Source organism: Canis lupus, chromosome 6, assembly GCF_011100685.1.
Source record: "Canis lupus familiaris isolate Mischka breed German Shepherd chromosome 6, alternate assembly UU_Cfam_GSD_1.0, whole genome shotgun sequence".
NCBI classification, from domain to species: domain Eukaryota; kingdom Metazoa; phylum Chordata; class Mammalia; order Carnivora; family Canidae; genus Canis; species Canis lupus.
This window is the reverse complement of record NC_049227.1, coordinates 33,845,984-33,852,775: the sequence shown is the minus strand read 5'-3', so window position 1 is coordinate 33,852,775 and position 6,792 is coordinate 33,845,984.

Genomic DNA, 6,792 nt, shown 5'->3' with positions numbered 1-6,792 from the left:
GGCTCTTACTACTACTCTGATCTTCCAAATGACCCTGTGAATCTCCCTGAAGGAACCTCCCAGGACCACCAGGTCAAGAAGCCCCACAATCCGGGCAGCTTAAAACTACAGAAATTTAGGGGTACCTGGGTGGCCCAGTCAGTGAAGCATCCACCTTCGGTGCAGGTCATGATCCCGGGTCCTGGGATAGAGTCGTGCATCAGGGTCCCTGCTGGGCGGGGAGTCTGCTTCTCCCTCCCCTACTCCCTCTGCTTGTGCTAACTTCTTTCTTGTTCTCTGTCAAATAAATAGAAATAAAATCTTTAGAGGATCTCTGGGTGGCGCAGCGGTTTGGCGTCTGCCTTTGGCCCAGGGCGCAATCCTGGAGACCCGGGATCGAATCCCACGTAGGGCTCCCGGTGCATGGAGCCTGCTTCTCTCTCTGCCTGTGTCTCTGCCTCTCTCTGTGTGTGTGTGTGTGTGACTATCAAAAATAAGTTAAAAAAATTTTTTTTAAACTACTTTATAAAAAAAAAAAAAGAAAAGAAATAAAATCTTTTTTAAAAAAATCCTACAGAAATCTACCCTCTCCCAGTCTAGAAGACTGAAGTTTGAAATCTGGGTGTCAGGAGGGCCTGGGGGAGGCTCCTGCTTGCCTCTGTGGTTTCTGGGGGCTCCAGGCGTTCCGTGGCTCGCGGCCACGTCCCTGCAGTCCCTGCCCCGTCCATCACCTGGCCTCTTCTGTTTATCTCTGTGTCTTCGTGTGGCCTTCTTAGAAAGACGCCTGTCGCTGGGCTTAGGGCCCACCCTAACCCAGCGTAACCTGTTTTCGAGGAACAAATCACCCTCTGCAAAGACCTTTTTTCCAAATACGGTCACATTCACAGGCACTGGAATTATAACTTCGATGTATCTTTTGGAGCATACGCTTGGACTCACAACAGTCCCCTCCTTTTTAGGGAGGCCACTACGGCACCCCGAGTGTGCGCATCACCTCCGGGGCCTCTGGAGTAAAAGGTGAAGGTCAGATGCAATGTGATCCCACCCCAGTCCCACAGGAGCTGGTTCCATGGTGCAGAATCGGGATCGAGTCCTAGGTGAGGAGAAAAACCAGCGTCTGGCTCCGGGAATTCCAGGGGAGCCAACAGCTCGCCTCCCCTCGGGTTCCTGAGGGCGGCAGCTTCCAAGCAAGGACCCAAGGGCCCAGGGGGTGCCGAGGAGGGGGAGCCAGCCCCAAGAAGGAACGAGGCGGAAGGGGACAGGAGCCAGCTCTCTCGATGCATGCATATTTTATTAGTCATCAGATGGTTGTTCATCCTCTGGGGCTGCGAGTATTGCATTAAATTAAGCATTCCTAATTGAGGGACTAGGAATGAATATGGAACAGAGGCCCGTGTTCTTACAGAGTCCCGGCGTCGTCCTCACGGGGAGAGGCCCCTTCGCCCGGCGGCCGTGATGCTGCGGATTGTGTGCACCTGCTGATGGACAAGCCGCGTGAGCGCCAAGCCAGGCACCCCCGGGCCCAGCAGCATGGGCCTCAGGACCACAGTCAGGGGGCACCACCGGGGATTCCTTAGACCCCACAGATGGTGGGTGGGGACACAGGATCACATGGCCTGGGTCCGAGTGATGCCCCAGTCAATGACTCTGGACACATCCTGGCCCCGCTGAGCTTCTGCAGGCTCTGTCCATCAGTGGGGACAGTGGTGGCGGCCCCCTCCCCGCAGGACAGTGGCAAGGGTCCGATGAGAACCTGCCGCATGCTGTGGAAACTCTGAAGTGCTCCAGAGCCCGGGAAAGAAAGGCGTGGGTGCCGTGCGGGGTGACTCATCCTATACCAGCACGGAGGACAGTGACTTCCAGCTGAGCACAGGGAACGCCTCCTGGAGACATCCAGGGACCATCTGACATGGGTGAAGGGAGGTCAGATAGGGGCGGCGTGACTCCTCATTGCCCTCTGTGACGAGCACACACCCCCTGGGTGGGTGGGACACTGGGGCACAAGGCTTCCCCCCGCCCTAAGCCCCAGCCTGCCTCTCCCCAGTCCTCACCTGTTTCCTTATCTGCCAGCTGCACATCTGGTTTCTTACAAAATCTGGTTTCTCTCTCATCCCCAGGAAATGGGGACTGGAACAGCCCGACGGGGGCTGTTAGCCATTCCCCTAAATAGGGCTTTTCAGACCCAAAACTCAACACCCACAACTGCTTTTCCACCAGGACCTCAGGATGACCTGCTTCGTTGGCTGATGTGTGACCGGTGTCTTGGGAGACCTTTGTGGGGTCGCAGCATCCCAAGCAGGCTGGGAGGGGGTGGGTCCACGTAACCCAGAGAACAGGGGGCCTGCTTCACAGAGAAGAAGACTGAGGCCCAGAGGGAGACGGGGACCTCCCAGGGCCACGCCGGGGAGCTGGGACAGCGAGGAGGAGAAGCTCAGGCGCATGCGCTGCCCCCTACCCCCTGTCCCCACCCCCGGCCTCCCCGCCCTGAGTCCTCCTGGCCCTGATGTCCCAGCCAAGCTGTGTGCCACAGAAGGTGAACCCGCTTGCATGCACCAGCGGGAGCCACCGCGGGGCCCAGGGGCCACGGACCCCCATGGGCAGCAGGGCCCAAGGACCCCTGGCGGCCAGGGAAGCCACAGAGCTTGAGAAAGCAAAGTTTCTCCCTCACCACTGGCTGTCTGTGGGCCCTGAGATGAGGGGCCACTGTGGGATGGGGCTCCCAGCCTGGCCCCTTCCTCCCAGACACGGCCTCCTGCACCCCGCGCCCAGGTCCTGCCTGGTGCAGGTGCACGCCCAGGGCTTCCCTCCCCACCGCCTCCAGCCCGTCCCTCCTGCTGGGCACCCCCTGCGCCCTTTCCCTCCGCCCCCACATGCAGGAAACTCCATCTTCTCTTCACTTCCTCGAGGAAAGAGAACACACCTCCCAGAGACCCCCGATGTGGGGGGCAACTGGGCTTGTGGGGGGCAACAGCCACTCTACTGGGAAGAGATTCCCAAAGTTCTACAAAGCCGCTCATTGATTTGGTTTCCATCTGGCCTGTCTCCACCCCCGAGAAACTTGAAAAAAATCTTTTCCTTTTTCTTTCTTTCTTTTTTTTTTTTTTTTTTTTTTTTTTTTTGAGACTAATTCAGGGACACCTGCGTGGCTCAGTGGTTGAGCGTCTGCCTTTGGCTCAGGGCGTGATCCCGAAGTCCCGGGATCGAGTCCTATATCGGGCTCCCTGCATGGAGCCTGCTTCTCCCTCTGCCTGTGTCTCTGCCTCTCTCTGTGTGTCTTTCATGAATAAATAAATAAAATTTTAAAAAAAGAAAAGACTAATTCATGCAGCCCTCCACTGATCCCCGCATGCAAGCTCATCTCTGGATCTTTCTCTCCACCGCCACCAAGGAGTCACCACCAAGCTCTGCTACACGATGGCGTTACTTAAGGTCTGGCCCTTCCTCCTTCCCCGATAGGCTTGGCGAGGACAGGGGGGCATTGTTGGGGGACGCTTGTCATTGCCTGCGGCTGCCCAGAATCAGTGCTCTCGCCCAGGCCGGGGGGACACCCATTCTATGATTCATGGCACAGGGAGCACCTGCATCTCACCAGGGTGACCCAAGACCTAGATCCTCAATTTCCCAGCTTCCCTTGCAGGTTAGGGGTGAGCACACGACTCTGCTCATCCAACTGGATCCACCTGCCACGGTTGGGGTGCGGGGGGTGGACACCAGGACCCCCATGACAGCCAATGGCACAAAATCCGGTGCTGGGGACAGCACGTAGACCTGGGCTCAGCCGTGGCACTGAGCGTGAGTACCCTCCACAGAGCCCTCGGACGGCATGACCTGCGCCATCATCCTGTCTGCATAACCCCAAGCCTATTCCCCAACCTCCCAGAAACGTTTCTCTCCTTTTGTGCTGACCCCGGCAAAATCTGTGTCTGTTGCCTGCAGCTATGAATCCCGGCTGGATCCAGCAGGGTCCCCATCCACTCCCCCGCCCCCCGCAGGAGGAATCATGCCACCCCCTCTCCTTTTAAAAAAAGACAGAATCAGACACAGTCAATGTTCATTATAAGAAGCCGTCTCATTGTTAACGTCCCTCCTTCCATGCTTGCATTGCTCCCTGCCTGCCTTCTGTCTTTCCTCCCTACCTCTCTCAAATAACCGTTGCACACCCATGTCACATGAAGACTGCTCCAGGCTGGGGCCCCAAGGGATCTGCTTCCTTCCCCCGCCCCCCCCCCGTAATGCATCAGTGTCTAGCACATAGGTGACTCTTTATAAATTCCCATTGAAGTGAATGAATGCCTCTGACTTCACCCGCTAGCCAAAAAAAAAAAAAAGCACCCAACACCACCCCCTCAAATCCTGATACTTAGAATTTCCAACAGAACAAAGAGCCGACCCATGCCCCAGGGTGTGCATGGGGTGGAAAATTTGCTCAGAGAAGAGACCAGAGGCTAGAGTCTGGGGTTTGCACATTTATCCAAAAAGTGATTCTTATATGTGTCAGGAGTCAGCCAGGAATGGGAGAGACGACTCCCCGGGTTCGCGTGGAGCACGGCGTCCAGCAGGGAAAACAGACGGTGAGCAAGGCGGACACAACACAGCGCGGGGTGCCCGGGGGGCTCAGCTGGTGAGCATCTGCCATCGGCTCAGGGCGTGATCCTGGGGTCCTGGGATCGAGTCCTGCGTCGGGCTCCCTGCTCAGCACGGAGCCTGCCTCTCCCTTGCCCTCTGCGGCTTCCCCTGCTCGTTCTCTCTCTCTCTCTCTCTCTCTCTCTCTCTCTCTCTCTCTCTCTCTCTCCCTCTCTCTCTCTCTCTCTCTCTTTCGAATAAAAAATTAAAATCATTAAAATGAACGAACAAACCACAGGGCATGTCACATAGGGGCGAGTGCTCAGGTCAAGAAAGCATGAAAGGGGGGGTGAAGGGCTTGCAATTTTAGCTCCGGAGCCAGGGAAGGCCTCATCGCTCTCAGGTGAGAGAACATTCCAGGTAGGGGAACAGCAGGTGTCCTGAACAGTAGGACCAGATGTGTGTATCACCCGCTTCTGTGCAAACTAGGAAGGTCAGGGATTTTGTCACGCATCTGCACGCATGTGTCCCCAGGCCCTAGAACAGTTCTTGACACATTGTAGTGTTTTATAGAACGTTTATCAAACGAATGTGATGATTTTCAGCTCTGCCTTTAGTTACCGGAATACACACATGCTCTCTTTCATGACAATTCGTTTCTGCACCCCTCGCAGGGTTCTTCAAGCTCTGCACGATTCGCACGGGGGGCTAGGTAATCCTTGGGTGTGGGGGCCGCCTGGAGGATGCTCAGCAGCAGCCCTGGCCTCTGCCCTCCAATGCCAGGAGCACTCAGCCTCTGCCGTGACAACTGCACACGTCTTTAGACATGGCCATCGTCCCAGGCCGGGAGGGGATGCGAATCGCCCCAGCAGAGAGCCCCGGCCTGCGGAGTCAGAGCCTTGCTGGGCACCCAGAGCGCTGAAAACCAATGTCCTTGGACGCGTTTGAGAATCAGGTCCTTGGACTCCTGGGAGGCTCAGTGGGTGAGCGTCTGTCTGCCTTCGGCTCAGGGTGTGATCCCGGGGTCCTGGGATCGAGTCCCACATCGGGCTCCCTGCAGGGAACCCGCTTTTCTCTCTGCCTGTGTCTCTGTCTGTCTCTGTCTGTCTGTCTCTCTCTCTCTCTTTTGCTGTCTCTCATGAGTAAATAAATAAAATCTTTTTTAAAAGAAGAGACTCAGGTCCTGCCTCTGACGCAATCCCCCACCTGACAAGCAGGTGGCAGCAAAGACCGCGCTCTCACTACCATGGCTGCCCTCACTTTGCGAAAATGTTCATTTCTCTGCCCATTTTGCACAACTGATTCTGGAATTCGGCTCGCTCCCCCTCCCCCCCCCCCCCCTGCCCCGTCCCCGTGGGGTCTTGTGAGCAATCCGCTCGGTCTGCACTTTTCCAGACCAGACACACAGGAAGCAGCAACAACGTCCGGAACCCACCTGCAGAGAGGGCGCTGCCTGGGTGGTGCAGGTGTCGCCGGTGGGCGCGGGAAGGAAATCCTCCTGGAAGCAGGCAGATCTGAATCCCCATCCCAGCTGCACTCATTTCTCTCTTTGTACCCTCGGGCCTGTTAGCTGAGCCTGCCTGTGCCTCAGCTTCCCCATCTGTACCCTGCCTTGCTTCTCTCCATAGTCCTCCCCGCCACCATATGTTTTGCACGCCTCTCTCCTCCAACATGTGGCTGCTCTGGGAGCGAAGGCTTGTTCTGGTGGGCCACTGCCCCCGGTTCCTAGCATGCCGGGACCTTCACCAAGTGTTTGTTGAGCGACTGATTGACAGAGTAGTGCACTAGAGTAATAAGGACTCAGTGAGGGTGACCTGGGTGGCTCAGTGGTTTAGTGCCGCCTTCAGCCCAGGGCTTGATCCTGGGGTCCCAGGATTGAGTCCTACGTTGGGCTCCCTGCATGGAGCCTGCTTCTCCCTCTGCCTGTGTCTCTGCCTCTGTGTGTGTGTGTGTGTGTGTGTGTGTGTGTGTGTGTGTGTGTCTCATGGATAAATAAATAAAATCTTAAAAAAAAAAAAGGACTCAGTGAATGTCAGGATGGGGGGGGTGCCGTGGTAAGGGTGACAGTGTCGTGGCGAGTGCAGTGACATCATGGTGTTGGGAGTGCTGTTCCACCCCTAGGTACCACCAGAGCAAGGACTCGGCCTGGGCATCCGGGTTTTTAAAAGATGCTCCGGTGATTCTAACATGCAGGAAGGTGACAACAAAATGCCCCCGATCAATGCCACACGAAAGATGGCCCCACACCAG